This window comes from Pollachius pollachius, assembly GCF_949987615.1.
Source record: "Pollachius pollachius genome assembly, chromosome: 12".
Classification (NCBI taxonomy): Eukaryota; Metazoa; Chordata; class Actinopteri; order Gadiformes; family Gadidae; genus Pollachius; species Pollachius pollachius.
Window position 1 is genome coordinate 12,026,998 of NC_136945.1, and position 18,260 is coordinate 12,045,257.

Consider the following 18,260-nt stretch of genomic DNA (forward strand, 5'->3'; position numbering starts at 1 on the left):
GGGCCATAAGTGGTTTGTTGCCAAAGGATTGTCAGGTTTATACATTATATTACATTTGAAGTTTCTGTAATTAACCGTGGTTGGAGGATATAGAAATGAATTTTCCATAATGAATAGTGATAAGCGTGAGGTTCCGATTTTATTGTTCATAAAACAGTCCCTGCAGGTTATTACGAATTACAAATTCCTCCTTCCTGAATGCTGGGCGCTGACAGGTGTCATGGTAAAAGGACCAGTCAAATCGAAATATGGCGCTCTGTCTACTGGAATCCATGGATGCTTTGCAGCTTTATTGTCGGAAACTTAGTCAGATACCTGCATTGATTATATGCATTGAAATGAGCACTGATTCGCATGACATTTTCCAGACAGAACTTGAAAACCGACAGCAGCAGGGAATATGTCACGCTTAGTGGTTTAGAAATAATCCGTCTGATCTCTTTTATATATTGGAGGTATTTCTGTAGACTGAAGGACCTGCAGAAGGACAATGTGTTTTTTAAAGAGCTGTCCCACAAAATCAGCCAGTGCCTTTGAGTGGTGCTGAAATTGGATGTTTTTTGTTTATTCTCAGCGTGAAATGGTGTTAAATGGCACACTCTTTAACAAGATGTGTTGGATGTGACTTTCATAATGTGTGTGTGTGTGCGTGTGTGCGTGCGTGCGTGCGTGTGCGTGTGTATGAGTGTTTGCCCTCTGACTCACTGTGGATCACCTATTGTTAGCTGTCACCATGGATCCTTCGTGGACATGTGATCTGTTTGGACAGCACACAAACAGACAAATACACGCATGCATGCACACACAGACAAGCAAGCACACTCCACACACACACACACACACACACACACACATAAGCACACACACACACACACAGATCAGTTAGCACCTGGAGACGGAGTCCAGGTGGCTGACGACGTGTAAAAACATTCACAGCTCAGTTCACCCACATAGAAGCAGAGCCAAACACCTACAGACAACTACAGCAAGTTAAAATTCCTCAAGATTTTAAAAAGTTTTAAACAGAGCCCCCTCGGTGTGTTTCTGTTTGTTTGACCCTCCATTAGTTGTTTTACATAATGTACAGAACAATTCAACTTTGTGACTATCACATTATTAATCCCACAGTGTTTGCAGATATTAAGCACTTATTGGTGGGTTCGGCTCCTGACTGGCATTTGCCCAGCATAGCCTCTCATTAGCAAGTCATGAGGCAGGAACTATTAAAGCAGCGTTCCCCTGGGCTACACACTTTATCTTCATACCCGTCTGCTGCTGGTATATCTGGCCTGTTCCTCAGGCTCTGTTCTCTTGCCCTTACAGTTATGAGGCGTCTCAACCATTGCAGCAATCAAACACCTTATTGTCAGACGTCAAAAGCCAAGTCTATCGCCTATAGTAATTGTTAGATTGTTGGAGGAGTGCATGATTAAATGGCATGACATTTAAGAGTAAAGACCATTGCGTAACCACTGTGCAAACCTTCTAACGCAAAACAGGAACAAACACACACACAGATGCACTGCACACATCCACACATGAACACACGCAGACCCAGAAGTGAACATTTTGATTTATGTCCACATAAATGCAGTTGATTATAGAGGACATAACGTTTAGGAGATGCAAACAAATGGAACAACTTGCAGCAGAATGTAGAAATAACACATTACAGATCACAGATACAGAAAGCAGTGCATCCTCCATATAGAGCGCATAATTGCGAGATTGAGCAGTAGTTACACACACACACATACACACACAGGACGCAGACACAAACACCCCCACAAGCACTAACACACACACTTACACACCCCCACACGCACAGTACAGAGCTGTGGTTGTTTCTCAGGTACATTGTGAGACCTTCCCACACAGATTAGACTGTCTGGCAGAGCTGCTGCTTGACCGCGGACTGGTGCAGATGTCCCAAACACCTCCATCTGTCACGATGACGCTGGCTGTTTGCTCGCCATCTAAACCCGATCATCCGAGTGGTGCCCAAGGTGGGTTCTGAACGCAAAGCAACGGTTCTTTGGTTTGCATGAGCTAACATGAAATCAGATATCTTTTAAGAAGTTAGTAAGCAAAAGATACGCTACTTTATGTGTATATTTCTGTCTAGTTCTGATATATTAACCATAAAAGGACAACAACACAACCAAGTAGCGGTCAAGTCTGTTCCAAGACAGGATTCCCCCAATTGTTTTCATAAAATCCTCTGTATGTAAATGAGGACAAGTCAATGTTTAAAATCTGTACATGGAGCCCCAAAAAAGTCCTTAAAACTTGAAAAGGAAAGTCATGTACCACACAGGGGTGCTCCATGGTCGCCCCACTCCTCCAGATGCTCCAGAAGGCCTTTGAACCCCAGCTCAGCACACAGGCCCGGCTCAGGTTGGGGGATGCTGTTTCAACTATCTGGATCCCCGATCCCCCGCAACCTAGCAGGTAAGAGAATGAGCAAGAAAGAGGGTGCAAGGGTGGATAAGTGAAAGAATGATTGAGTGTGTGAGTGAGTGAGTAAGAGAGAGTGAGGAAGTGTGTGAGGGAGGGAGGGAGGGAGAGTGAGTGAGTGAGTGAGTGAGTGAGTGAGTGAGTGAGTGAGTGAGTGAGTGAGTGAGTGAAAGAGGGAGCGAGTGAGTGAGTGAGTGAGTGAAAGAGGGAGCGAGACAGAGCGTGGAAATGAAAGTGTGACGGACAGAGCTGAAGAATAAGAGATTGACAGAGCCAGAGAGTGAGATATAGTGAGCAAGTGGGCGAGTGAGATAGAGCGAGTGTGTGTGTGAGTGAGCTGGTAAGAGTGAGCGAGAGAGAGAGAATGTAAAAGTGAGTGAGTGAGAGAGTGTAAGAGTGTATAAATGTGTGTGTGTGTGTGTGTGTGTTGTTATTGTTATTCCCCCATTCAACACAACTCACACATTCAAGCATACATACAACACGCAGGTGAACTGTGCGACCTGTTCCAGAATACACAAACATCAACCCAGCAAAGGTGTAGCACTTGAGTGTACCACTAAACACCCCTCAACCGCATGTCTGACTGTTAAGCTTCTCGTTCTGCTGCAATTACTGCGGCAAACGACTGTGGTTTTAGCAGCGCTCTTGTTCTACAGCTATTGTTCTGCGTATCCAATACAAAGACATTTAAGATGTGGCTATTCAGTACAACGTCATCATCCCACTGCTTTGTGACTGCCTGGCATTTAGAGAGTGAGTGTTTGAAAAAAGAGGCACAAAAGAGGCATGATAATGACCATGTTGGATTGAATAGACTGAAGGAAAGGGTGCATGTTTTTAAGATACAATATGTTGTCGAACTCGTAGAATTCTATGGCTCTACTTTTTTGTGAACACTGTGCTGAGAGCACAGCGATACTTTGATAATTGAATGATCAAGTCGAATGGGCACTTGCAGACAGAGCATTTGGCTATAGGAAATGTACACATTGTGAGAGTCATACAAATGTTCTAAGATCAATAAAAGGGATTTTTTTATATTCTTATATGTTATGAGAAAGTTTGAATAATGTCAGTAGAATTGTACTGTGTCTGTGTTAATCTCTACAAAAAATGTGGCGTACTCGTGGGTGGATGCAAGTCGATTTTGGTGATGTCGTTGGACAAAAAAGCATAAGCACTGTGTGGGCAAGAAGTATGGTACTTGCTTCCTGTATGAATCACAACATCACAAAGCGTACAGCTACTTGTACAGGAATGGAAAAGCTTGATTATATCATATTTATATATCAGATTTAGTTTATAATGTACGGTACAGTTGTCCAGTGTTCCTGTTCCGTTGGCTGTGGAGGGCGGTAGGGTGGAGCTTTGATCCGGAAGACACAAGTTTCATTCATTAATCACTCTGGGAATTGGATAGGACCCGTATAGCCAACTGTAATTTGTTGGGTTTGTTTGGAAACACGAGCGCCCACTGTTGCCGTTGGGACCAACCTGCTCCGGTACTTGTGAAGTCGCTGATTTGCGTGTTCGTTTCTAGGTTGCTAAGTTGGGGGGTCCAAAAACGAGAGGGTCATGTTTAGTCGCAGTTCCAAGAAGAGAAACTCCAGCAGATCGGTATGTAGTCTTAACTTAACTTATCTTACATATTTGGCGCTTTTGATACACTGTAATCGTTCAAGTTTGTAGATGTCAATGTTGATATCAATTGACATTAGAACAAAAGATAGATTACGCGTCATTACGCACTGTTGAACGTGCCTCGTTGGTTATTATTGTTTGCCCCGTGGCTGAAGGCACACAGTTCCATGTGTTTAGTGAAGATATGGCGCTGACGCAAGCCTCATTAGACATCATCCATGATGAAATGGAACAGATGCGCTGTCTGTTCGGCCGCTGACCTATGATCAACATTTCTCTTGCTCCAGACGGTTAACCTTATTAACCGTTATATAGCTTGAGATATTTGTAGAGGCATTTTTTTATTCATATCTAAAAAAATCTTTCAAGTGACGACAAAGTTTATTAAATCAATTGACTTACATTATATGTCGAAAAATTACATTATTTTCTCCTGTGTAACATATATTGAACTGTTGGTTGTCAATTTTGAGATCAAGAGAAGAAGGAGATGAATATTCATGTTGCCAACATATAAGTGTTGAATAACCCTGAATGACCTGATTACCTAGATAAATGTATTAATTTATCAACATGACTTGATGGGGGTCCATACATTAAAATATCCTCTCATTGTCCACAATTCCAATCATAATTCGACCTATAAATGAGGCCAACAGATTCAAAATTACACTAAATCCAATGATATATATGATAGGTATTATATTATATTAGGTATTATAATGATATAATACCTAATTGGATTGAAGGGACATATTTTTTGTTGATATTTAGTTGAATCAATTATCTTAATGTAGAATTAGTTAAAAAAAAAAAAAAAATTAGTCAAAAGTAAAGTAGACCAACAAGTAGCTTAGAATTGTTCTTGTACTTGAACATGAAATCCATTTGTTGCTGTAGGGGAAGCCTGCATACGAGTCACAGAGAGGCCAGCCGTGCAACATCTGTGGGGATCAGTGTCCTGGCTTCAGCCTCCACACCTGGAGGTAGGCCACCTATTTGTCCTTCTCCTTCTCGATTTATAATAGATGAAACACCGCTTGTGTTCCCTTGATTCTGACATCCTAAATCACATGAGAGTAAAGGGAAAAACAATTCACCCAATTCAACATACTCAGAATGATATGCATGTACTGCTTCTAAAAGCTCCTATTTAGCCATCGGAGAAACACGACAATGTCCAGTTTTCTTTGCATCACATATATTTGGCAGAATTCTGTGTTTTTTGTGCTATTTCCCCATGTTATTTTGCTGTGTTTGTTTCACCCGGCTCTACCCTGCTCGGGTCCACCGAGGATAACGATTAACTGTCAATCATCACTCTAATGATGGCTGTCAGCCAGAGTGTTGGCTTTTGGCAGTGTGTGGTTAAAAAAAGCAATTCACTGAGCGTAAAAATCAATAATAATCGACTTGAAGGTCAGATAAGGCAAACTGTTAGAGGTCTACTGACTTCTCGCGTCCTGTTTTACCTGCTGGCCTTTTCTTGTCCACACTACTATCACCGTTCCCTTTGCCGAAGTTCTTTGAAAAACATGTCCCAAAACAACACTTTTTATTATGGAAGGGTAAATAACCATGCAGCCGTTGCAAAAACGGAACCTGATGAAGCAGTGCGTTCTCTTCCTGGGCTCTAATGAGGAAAAAGATCCACATGTGTAAGGTACTCTTGTTCCCAGAGGGTAAAAACACCGTCAGCATGAATATTGAGTTAGTGTGTTAGGGACTATTTTTTTCTTTTACAAGAGTAAGTGAAACAAATGAAGGCCTTGTGGATTAGGCCTGGCTGAAAATAGCAAAGCGTTAAGTGCTATTAGAGTCAGTGTAGGAGAAGGGGATTTATGCTACAGTCCACTACTTATTCACACTCACAAATCCCCCAAAACTTTATTAGCTTACTGCTAATTCTGACGAATCAGATCTGAATATATAACAACATCAAGACACAAGTGATCTCACATGGCTACAATTCCACTTCTCAGATTAAAAGTCACCACACTAAACACAATGTAAAGTGGATAGGAAGGGGAACAGACTCGGCAGCTATCATCGTCCAATGTTCAATCGCACTATAGTACCTCAGGGTCTCAGCAGTCAAGGGTCGATGTCAATGTTAAAACCGTTTGGGCGAATTACTTCAGCCAGCACTGAACATGTTTTATCATTCATTTAAGCGTTCAGGTAGAGGTTTTAATTTTATGTCCTTGGTTTATACCGCCCCACGTAAGTAATACAACAACAAGTAGCCTTAAAATATAAAGATGATGTTGAAGATCTCATCAAGGTAACATCCACAATATTGGGACATGGGACATCTGCGCCTCGTAACTATTACAAGGGCAATAGACAACCAAGCCGACTCTGTATTTGCAGTCCCTATATAAAGAGGGAAGACATTTCAATGGGCTAAGTCTAAGGAATACCTGCTTTGTGCTTGTCAAAGCCGGCTTTATGACGACAGCAAATCTTTGTTTGTGAGGAGGAACCCCAGAGTATCTTGCATCTTTAATGCGTTTCACAATAACACAAATAACCGATGTTCATGCTGGTTGACACAGATAAATTTGTGATGCTGGGTTTTCATCACTTTGGAGTTAGAGATGGGGAGATCCAGAGGAACTTGTAGGAATTGATTGTGTCTATGTCAAGCAATAGCCTAAAAAACAGCTTCTATAGATTTCCAGACGGATCTTCATGCTTATTTCATAGCCCATTTTTTATTTGCTCTGGAAGCACGTTTCACCCATGACCTCCGTTCTGAATACAACAATCAACTGAATGAGACACAGCACAAAATAACTTCAATTGATAATTATTTAAACTGGGTTATGCTATGTAGCCCCTATTTGACCCCTAGCATTTGTCATACTTTTACACGTGTCTTTCTCTAGATTCACTAAAATATTCATGTTTTTCCACAATATCAAAGAGTTCGGAATACAGTGCACAAAAGGAAAGCAGATACCCCCACCTTCCCACACTTCCCCGCTGCCTTCCGTTCCTCTTCAGTGCAGCCTCTATATAAAGAGGTTTTCTATCTTAGCCAAGCTTGCATCCTGATGTGCACTGTGACTTCTTTTTATAGTGCTGGTTGCCTGCACTGTTTCCCATTCAGGGAAAACAGAGAATCCAGTCAAGTGTCACCATATTTAAAATTCACTCAGCTCTAAGCAAATCATCCACCAGCATAAATCTGAAATGTTATTTGACTTAAGTGTATGATAGAATCCCCTAGCTTCTCGTTACAAACCATTTAGAAAACCACAAAAAATCCTCCCTCAGACTTTTTAGGTTAAACAGTTTCGCAGCATCTGGCACTACATATCTGCAACCTCTCTTTTCCACCAAAGAATGTGAGAAAGTTCCTCTGAGAAAATGTGTCCAAATGTTGGAAGCTGAAACTACAGCTAGCTTCTCTTGGAGGCTAGTGTGTGTCCGTGTAACTCTGTAAGATGAGAAGGCACCTCTTAACAGGCAGGTCTTATAGCCAGCACAATACACACCTTCTGAATTATAAATGTTTGCCATTGAGCTGATGGATTTACCATGTGCTAATGAGACTCATTACTACCCTTATTAACATCAGCCTAATGTAGTGGGTTGGCCATCTGATCTGCCGTATCACATGACCCACTTCTAGATCACAGCGGCTAAGTGCTACCGCCATCTAATGCTAATCTTAGCGTGAAGGTTACACTTGACCTGTTGGTTAGCTTGAAGGCTACACATGACCTGTTGGTTAGCTTGAAGGTTACACTTGACCTGTTGGCAAATTTGTCCGTCTCTGGAAGATCACTTGTGCCTGAAAGCCTTCAATTGCAATTCTGTATTTAAACTTAATACCACAATAATACCACTGACCAGTCGCCAGTTTAGGTCAATTAAACCTTGTTGTGGTATTTACCAGGGCTTCAGCTTACAACACAGCGCACCAGCCGCAGGATAGGGTTGGTTGTTGACTGGGGAGGGGGTGGTCCATTGTTAAAGGGGGGAGGCTGGTTAAGAGGAAGATGGGCTGCAAGCAGGGAGAGGGCTCGGTGCTGAACAGGAGGCCTTGGGGTTGAGTTTTAACTGGGCTCTGAATGGCCCCGCTGACGTCTGTCCCCTGGGTAACCCAGACTGATCTACATAACACAGCCCATCCTGCTATTCACAGTGTTAACAAGATGGTCGGCAAATAAATCTGTCAGTGTGCCCGGAAAGAAGAATGGCCCTCATAAAAAGTATAAAAGTGTGTTTTGCAAGGGCGGGCTAGGGGGGGGGTAGGCTTAACGGTTTCAGCTAGAGTGAGGGACGGGAGTTTGGAGGGGAGAGAAGAAAACACTGGTGGACCAGTGCGCTACAAAATGACCTTTTTTAGACCATTTATCACCAAGTCTGTCTGTTGGCAAGGAGCTGGAAAAGCTCCAGAGGAATGGAGTCTGCTGGAGAGGCTGTATCAGTAAGTGGACCAAAGTGCTATTTATTCTCCACCGCCCTGTTCCCTCCTGAGGGCCTTAGCGATACTTTGAAGTGGAAGGTGACGTCATCTGTGCCCACTCGCAGAACCCGCATAGGGTGAGGTGGGGAAATGTGGTGCTGGAAGGTGCTTTTTTTTATTTACTGCATTTTTCACATGTTGAGTCTGTTCTAGGGTAAAGGGGATACATTTGGAAAAGAGCGGTGTTCTGACACGTCCTTTGTGGCGGGTGAATAAAAAGGAGCTGTGGAGCACCTGGTGGTAATCCACATTTGACCTGGCAATCGTTCTTCGTTCTTCTCCTTCTTTCCTCCTCCTCCTAAGGTTTTCTCTTGCTCTGATGTGTCCTCCTCATTCCCCTCTCCTTTTGCACTCTACCTGTTTCTTCCTCTCTCCCTTAGGATTCCCGGCCTTCCACTCTGCTCTCTCCTGGATCAACTTTCCTGTGTCTGTGCTGTTCAGTGTTTACACGAGGGCTAAAGGAGAGCCTTTGATTGGCTGTAATGACCTGGGCTTTCTCGTGAGGATTAGGCACGGTGGTCACGGAGACGGCGAGGTCGGACACACACATGCGATAGGAGCTCCGAGCTTCCATGGTAGCTCTTTGTGCTGCTGAAGAATCCCAATGAGAGACCTGGCATTAGGAGTCAACGGGCAGGCGTCCATTACACACACACACACACACACACACACACACACCCACACACACACACACACACACACACACACACACACACACACACACACACACACACAAACACACACTGAATTCTGGTAGCATTCCTCATTTGCTTCATTCCCTTGTAACAGTACAGGCCATGGCAGTTGGAGTGGTTACAAGGTATTGTTGTTGTTCTTGAACAGATGCTGTTTCTAAATAATGCCATTGTGGCACATCATTACGGTTTCTAGAAGTCGTTCAGTGTTGCTTCACATGTTTGTGTGTGTGTGTGTGTGTGTGTGTGTGTGTGTGTGTGTGTGTGTGTGTGTGTGTGTGTGTGTGCTTCCTACCATGAAATTATGAAATAATACCTCATACCAAATCCATCTTGCAACCATGCCGATTTATTGCTGAACCTCTGGAGCAGGTGTGTGTGCGTCTATGTGTCTGCGTATCTGTGTGAGTGATTGTGTGCGTATCTCGCATGCGTTTGGGACGCCCCAGTGCACCAGCTGGTTTTTCCTACGTATAAACGGAGAGAGTGTGCAGATGTAGGGTTCCCCTTACTGTAGCTGGTTGTAATCTCTCTCCAACCTCCACAAAACTCGCCCCCAGTATAGGTTTCAGATAATATCACCCTGTCGATGGGGACATTCCACCAAGAAGTGAGGGCTTACATACATACGTACCATGAAACCCGACGATAGCGCCGTGCCTCAAAGAGCAGATGTGCAATTACGCTTCGACGAATAGCAGAATAACATTAGTTAACCCTTTTCACGTCATCTGCTGAAGCAAGAGAGAGAGAGAGAGAGAGAGAGAGAGAGAGAGAGAGAGAGAGAGAGAGAGAGAGAGAGAGAGAGAGAGAGAGAGAGAGAGAGAGAGAGAGAGAGAGAGAGCAGTAAGCTTCCCTAATGCCCACTGTCTGCGTCCCCCCGGCTCCAGACATGGGGGGCCAACCCCTTGGTGCACTGCTTTCGGGAAATGTAGGGACAGCCTTTTTTTTCATTTTACAAGCTGTGCTGGGTAAAAGGTCACTGGTGGGGGTGGGGTTCTCATGTCACTGATCACAGCCTCATACCCCCTACCTCTGACCTTTTACTATCCACACTATGGCCAGTATATTTATTGGGATTATTTCGATTTCACAAGGAGCTCTTTGAACTTTAAGACCAACTGTGGAGGCGTTTGACAGTAATGTGCGCCGGATGTGAGATGGGCTCCACCGGCCAGCAGGGGGCGAGCATGTCCAACCTGAGGACCCAACAGGAGATTTCCCACAAAACGGCAAACCAAAATGTTTAATCCTTCACAGAAAATAATATTAGCCTATTAATATTTTGTCCCTAAGCAGACGTTCAACAGATAAGCATTTTGTTTTGAGCGCTCAATTTAAAAGCTGTTTTTTACTTATTTCAAATAATCACCTTGGTGGATACTAGGGGGCCATACAGATACAACCAAGCAGAAGTGCAATTAATGAAAAAAAACATGAAGTGACATGAACGATAAACTAATGAGCAACCCATAGTCCTCATCAGACATAACCACACAGCGCTGTACTGAGAATGTTTCTAGAACACACACATAGGACTAAAGCTCACTGCATCACTAGTCATTCCGCTCCATTATCCCAACTTGTCTTATCAAGGTCATCTCTAACAGGTGCCTGATCTCCCTGGCTCCTCAACAAGATAGACTTCAGAATAGTCCTCTGACAGTCTGGAGCTGTGTGTGTGTGTGTGTGTGTGTGTGTGTGTGTGTGTGTGTGTGTGTGTGTGTGTGTGTGTGTGTGTGTGTGTGTGTGTGTGTGTGTGTGTGTCTGCAGTCTGACCGTCCTTTTCCTTTCTCTTTCTCTTGGCAAGGTCAACATCTGAAGATAAATTGCTCATAAATGTTTGAACTGTCATGGTGCTTGATTCATATTCCTCTTTCGTCTCACGGGAAGGGGATACTTTCCCAAAGTAGTGAGTGGGAAGGACCGATTATCTCTGAGGACCACAGGCCAGGCAGGATTGAAATGTTTGAAGAGGCCACGTCATAGAGACGTATGCATGTACAGTGTTAATGAGCCCCATGGTGTGGAAAGTATAAGTGTGTTTTGGCGTGGGAGATTTCAGAGGTTCCAAGATGGGTTATCGAAGATCATCGGCTGTTTTATTAACTGGTCACACTTTACAAGAAGGGAACATTATCACTTTAAAAACAGTAGTTAATGCAGTAATACACATTAACAGTTAGCTAACGATGTAGTAATAATTTACTAATGGTGTTCATGTTTACAAATGGTGTTCATGTTAATTAAGTATTAATTTATACATTATTTAGCTAACACTTATCCTATATAATAATGCTTATAACTGCATAAAAAAAAATAGATATATTGTACCCTTATTGTGCTACATAACAGCAACATGGTATAGGAAAGCTCTCAAGGCATGTTAGAGTAAATATACAATATTTGATCATATATGTAAGGCTTAAAATGTTTTTTTGGTTTATCATACACCATCGATTTAATCTCATATTGTTGTCCCACATAAATTGATCTCCTTTTGATTCAACTGAAGATTAGAACACATTTAGCTTTACTTTCATGCACTAGAAAGCATTGCTAATTCCTCCTGAATCGTGTGTTAGCAATGCTGGTTATTCCCCCCTGATACTTTTAGCCCTAGCTTCTGATCCATGCCCTAATGTAGGCTTAGCAAGCTACTCTGCCTTTGAACTGTCTCTTGGAATAAAATAAGGTATCCTCATATAGAGACGCCGCAGGGCCTGAGTTTTCCTCCCACCCAGGCCCTACCCTGCGACTGGTAATTCATGTAATTTCAGCTGCCTCCAGCCCCCCCCCCCCTCCTTTTTCATCTAACTATAATGCATATTGGCTGCTGAAATGTAAAAGTTTACATTATGTTGGCTGATATTAAGACTCGATTGGAGCGTTGATGTCCTAGTCCAGATATAGCCGTTCTTATACCGATGGAGGCTTGAAAAGCTTTGCTCATGTAGATAGAATGGTGGCTAAAGTCAGTTCATTTCTCAACCCTCTCCTGTTGTTCTTTTGTCTAAACTAGGTTATATCATTCTACTGATGTTGCAATCTCCCTCCCTCCCTGTTGTTCTCATCCATTCTGTTTCGGGTTGACGGATGCGGTCTCTATGAAAAGCAGCCCAGAGTCCACATTCATGGCATGTCTGTCGGAACACATTTGTACCCGCCAATGCTCCTCGATGTCTCACTGTAGCCTCAGCATTGTACGGCTAATCCAACCTTGATTCCGGGCCCTGCGACCTCCACTGTCTCCCTGTGTCCGACCATGCATCACGTCTTCCACCCAGACACGCAGTGCAATGGCCCAGAGCGCTGGGTTTTAAGCTCTATACTGCTTCAAAGGCTCTTTGATTCAGTCCCTGCTCTTGCTTCCCCCCCCCCCCCCCCATAACACACACACACACACACACACACACACACACACACACACACACACACACACACACACACACACACACACACACACACACATTCTCTGTCCAGCCACCTGGTCTCTTCCTGGGAGAACGAACATAAAGGGAAATGAACCTTGATCGGAGAATTGTCCACAAATAAACTAGCTTATAAAACCGCTCTAGTTTTCAATTGTGAAGTGTATTTGGACAACTTTCGAATATAATGACAATCAATGGCAGCCAGTAGAGGTCAGTATTGTTGCACAATCTACCAAGGTGGGATTTTGCGCAGCTATATTTATATCCTATTTAGAAGGTTTTTCTGTTGTTATTTGACCAAGATTTTGAGTGGTTTCCGAATATAAATCATACTCTTGTTTAACTTCTAAACACTTTCACACCAGACCTGTGAAACCTAAACAGCACGTTTATCCTTTAATGGTTCTCAATCACAAACCTGGTACTTGAGCAACCCAACTCTGGGCAGAGCCACAGCCAAATGTGTTCAGGCCTGATGACTCTGCAGTGCTTCTGCGATTTATTGATGCCTGGAGATCCCCCGTTATTGGCTGTCCTCAACAGCCAACAGAACCCAGATAATTAACAGATTATTTCCAAACGTTTGCGAGAAATGCCTCGGCTGAAACGTCTTCAACTAGGCTTAATATGCTGTATTGATTATACACTTTGAAACCTCCTGGAGATTGTTTAAAAGCAGCTCAACATGTCTAAACAAACACAGCCAATGTGTGTATCTGCAAGTGTGTGTGAGCGTGAATCTTTCTAAATGTAGGCTTTTGTAATGCTTCATTTAATGGCCAGTTTGCTTATTTTTCTCTCTGATCATATAAATGTTTCTCACCTTCTGATTTTCTCTCTGTCTCTCTCTGTCTCTCTCTCTCTCTCTCTCTCTCTCTCTCTCTCTCTCTCTCTCTCTCTCTCTCTCTCTCTCTCTCTCTCTTGCTCATTCTCTCTCTCTTGCTCATTCTCTTGAGGTTTTCCCCATCATTTGAGGGTGCGATCCACACTATTCACAGCCAAGGCTCTCAATGAGTCAAAGCTGAATCTGATGCGCTATCCACTTTTTATATGCAATGCTCTTCCGGTCGTGCTATAAACGGTTTCATGAGGTTCATGGAAACTATTTGCATTGTCAGGAAACAATAGCTTATTATTTATTGCTCATCCACGCCATATGTTTGTGTGTGTTTTCCGCTTTTTTTATCTTGGCTCTGTGTTTCATGGACGATATGGTAACGGGGTGGCTGAGGGAAGGTAAACACTAATAAAAGGTTCTTCTAGCTTCCTGTACACACACACACACACAAACACACACACACACACACACACACACACACACACACACACACACACACACACACACACACACACACACACACACCCTGGTAGCATAGGTTTCACTGTGTATCCAAGATACTCATCTTGCTTCTGGAAACATTGGACCCGAAGCATGTAAATGTGTTTGTATTATAATTGTTGATGCCTCATTTGCATCCTTCTTAAATGTTTTGTATTGTTTAAATATATATATATATTTATACATATGTGCTGTGCTGTCTTTATGGAACTTCCTGTGTCTTGAATAAAAAGTTGTTATCCTAACATTTGCAGTTTTTGCTAATTAATTAGGAAAGTCCTTACACAAGGAAGCTGTGTGTGCATGCAATATAGATAAATAATAAACAGAGAGAAGATAAACATTGTGGGGGGATTAAAATGGACAGAGTATGAAGAGGGTAAGGTTTGCAGGCACGAGTCAGGTAGACTTTCCAGAGTGCCTCCCAGTATCAGACTCAAACCATCAACAGCCTGTACAACTCTAATCCGCTGAACCATCAGGAGACTCAGAGCACAAGATAGCAGCCCCTGTGCTGCAGCTTAACGACTTAGAGACTCTGCATAGTTGACTGCTCCACTCATTCTGTCTGTCTGCACCCCGCCCCTCTTTCTGTGCCTCATCTGACCAAGTTTATTTGTGCTGTTTGACTTGTTGCCAAGGCGATGAGCATGCTTGAAGTCGGCTGCTGCCTTGACAACAGGGCCAGTCCAGCACAGTATCAGCAGCAGTGTGACAATAGGTCATAAAACAAATACGAGGATGGACGAGACGACAGAGTGTAGCAAGAGATTTCGGATGGAGGCAGAGGCCAAAATCAGTTAAGAAAGATGGTATTTTACCAGCTGGTTTAAATCCGAGTCCTTCTGACGATGACTCATTAATATCGAGAAAACACAGTCATCGATAACAAAAAACTATGAGCAAAAGCTTGTTTTTTTTTCACATATTTTGGCAGAGCTCACATTGAAGCATTTATCGCTTTGTACGGTTTTAAAATGGCTTTCATTTAAACTTTGCTATTGAACATAATCCTTTCCTTGCTCTTTTTCCTCTGAAACACACAACTGGCCCACCCTTACATGAATAGAACCAGGCACGGAGACAAGAGATGTTTTTATAAAGATATTGAAGAAAAGAAGTATCCCGGATTCATTCTCCTTGAGGAGAATATCCCTAAGAACAACGGAGGTGTGTCCCCGACTGGAGCGCTTTGAGACTCATTCATAGCAATGTAACAAAGGTCTCTTATTGGAAATGGACGCTTCCCCAGTTAACCTTCTCTCAACCTGCTGCCTTTTGTACCTCTCTTTCTCAGCCAACATGCTCCTCCTCTTTTAGGACAATGTCAGACTTTAGTTTACTTTTGTTGTAGTGTCTTTTTTGTATTTTACTTTTTAACTTGTAAGACCATGAATGCACGGGTGCAAAGGATGGTATTGAAATAACGTTTTCAGAATATCACATGGGGGAAATGACATGTTTGACTTTAAGGGCAAAGGACCAGGTGGATCACCAACGTGAAGTTCACATCAACGTCATTTAGTTTTGGGCTCGGATGTTAGGAAACTTTCCTGCGAACTCCCAGGCTGATAAAGCTTTTTGGCCTTGCACTTTCACAACATAAAAACCCAAGCTGAACAGCTCACCCCGTACCGTGTTATCCAATTCAGACTCTGCTAAATATTCAGTTAAATCTACATGACAGCAAATGACCTCAATGCCCTCCGGGGGGGGTTGGCCAGTTGAAACGAGGCAAGGTTGTTTGGACAAATCAAAAGACTGTTGTAAACATAGCAGTGGGGAGGGTTTCACAGAGCAAATCCTTCCCCTTTTCTTCTCTAGTAATCCCTCTGCCTTTCCTACATCAGTGTCCGTCTCATGATCAGTGTCCATCTCAGGCCACCCGGGACCCTGCATAGCCATAGAGATGGCATCTCCTGCTCTGGAGTGCACATGCGCACCATCTCCCACCTTGCCCATGTGTTTTTTTTCCTGGTTCCCCTCCGCAGGTAGGACAGTGGTTGGTTTCATGTTTATTGTTCACATATCGTTGACCGTCAACCTCATCGGCAAAGTCCATCCGGCTGCGAGTCTGCGGTTTGTAGCGGACACGCGATGCCCCCTTTAACGCAGGGATTTACTGCATGTTATGGAGCGGGCGGGGGGGGGGCCTGCACCTGCGCTATTAGATGGCTCAGCGGTCTGTCGTCCTGGGCAGCTGGAGCTCAGGGAGGTTTGCTTAGTCAGCGAATATCCCTGCATTCTTCAGCGGTGAGTTCAGCATCGCCCCGATTCACCCCCGTGCTCCGGGGTAGAATGGTACACCCCAACCAGCCACCCCCCCCAACCCCACACTCCCTTCCCCTCCCCCCGAACAGCTCAGAGATCAAAGGTACTCTGGCTTATTAGCGGCTTTGGCCTGTCATTTTATTTAACTTTGTTTTGTTTTTCAGATTCTGCCATGTGTTTCACGTCTGCTTGTGTTTTATTGAGCCATTATTTATAGGAGTAGTCGATGTGTGTTTTAATTACAAGACCCTCGCTCTGGCTCTGATGAAACCAGTCCTCACTGACCAGAGGCGGAGTGCCCCTCTAACGAGGGTCGTGGTGAGCTGACTGTACACCCCATCCCCAGTGTCTCCCGCTGGGTGCCCCGGCCCAACCGACACCCCCCCTCTGCCAGGCCGCAGGGGTCCTGCACCGCATATCTCCTCCCATCTGCTGTGACCATAAAGCTCTTTGTGTTTGTTTACTCTCTAATGGGTTTTAATAACAAGGCCCATGCGCTCTTCTGCCTTTTTTTTCTCCCTTCGTCTTTTTTTTTTTTTGCTTCTTCTTCTTCCACCTCTTCTTCTTCTTTTTCAAATCCCACTTTGATCCCGCCCACATCTGTCAGCCGGCGCTGCTCACACATGTGAATGTCTTCCATGTGCCTCGATCCCCCTGGTTTCCACACCAGTCTTTCTTGGATCTTGTGATTGTGAGTTTTACTGTCGTCACGATGATGAAGACAAGTAGTAAAACAAAGTTTGTGGCGCCTGAAGGAGTAGCCGAGTGCTCGTTGAGATTCGGGTCGTGTACTCGAGTGTTGCTTCTCGCCCACCTCCTGCCTCCGGCATCTGAGATGGATATTTTACCTCTGTGCTTTGTTCCGGACCCAGATGGGTCTGTACTTGAGGGTGGTGTTGTGGGAACACAGCACAGCAGGTGTGACGTGCGTCACACACACACTCCCACTCACACACACCCACACACTTACACTCATTATTGGTCAAAAGAAAGCCACAGACAAGCTGAAGATCATAAACGAGCCCAGCCGTCTGCTCTGTGTGTGTGTGTGTGTGTGTGTATGAATGGTACTGTGCGCACGTGCCTGGCGTGTGCCTCGCCTGCCATATGAAGAACGGCGTTGACTAGCTCCAAACCTGTAATATTTAAAAGCTTGACACCGGAGCCAAAAATGCTCACTTCCTTTGTTGGTCTCTGTGGTTCAAGTTGTTCCCTATCGTGTTTCACTGTTGGCTCCGTGTGTGCTGTGATGGATAGCACTGGTGATTATATGTGTGTTTTATGGCAGAAAAGTTTGTTTTTCTCTTGGTAATTTGGTGTCCGGGAATCTGACCACACGTCTCTCTCTGTCTATGAATTATAATATTGGATTATTACGACCTGAAGATATCTGTCACTTGTTCGTCAAGGACCACAAAATTCCAGGTATGTATGTGTGTGGGAGATGATGGGCGCTTGGTTAATGTTTCAGTATGTGCACTAATTTGACATGGGGGGTCATTTATTAGAAAGGTATGTACTGTAAACACTTTTACAGTACACATGCACTATGCACTCTCACATGTGCATATCCGTCTACATGCAGCTGCTTTTGTTGCATCAGTCTCTTCCTTTATAGTTCTCTCTCTCTGTCTCTTCCTTTATAGTTCTCGCTCTCGCTCTCGCTCTCGCTCTCTCTCTCTGTAAGCCAGGCACGTTTAGGGGTGATGGAGAAGGTGCTGCAGCACCTCTGGCCTGTTTGAATTGTAAATACGCTAACTCAGGCAAGCTGTGCACCTTGGGCCTAAATAATGAATCTGGAGCGCGGGCGGAATGGCTGATGTGTGTGTGATTAGTAGCCATCATATGCCGCTGTCAGTGGAGAACAGGAGAGTGGGCGGGCTCTGCTGACGTTTTCTCTCTCCTCTCCGAATGCGTGACAGTGAATTTATTCAGAAGAT

At 43.9% G+C, this 18,260-nt stretch overlaps 1 protein-coding gene across 2 annotated transcripts in view; it reads left to right on the forward strand.

Annotated features, from left to right (window-relative positions):
• The first annotated feature begins 5,031 nt into the window (after positions 1-5,031).
• The window catches only part of prickle2b (prickle homolog 2b), a 68,961-nt gene continuing 55,732 nt past the window's right edge, over positions 5,032-18,260 (forward strand). The window contains exon 1 of one of the 2 annotated variants that reach the window (XM_079747842.1): positions 5,032-5,087. The gene's annotated coding sequence lies outside the window, so the exon portion shown is untranslated. The remainder of the gene's footprint in view (positions 5,088-18,260) is intronic. The other variant, XM_079747840.1, reaches the window with a different exon arrangement.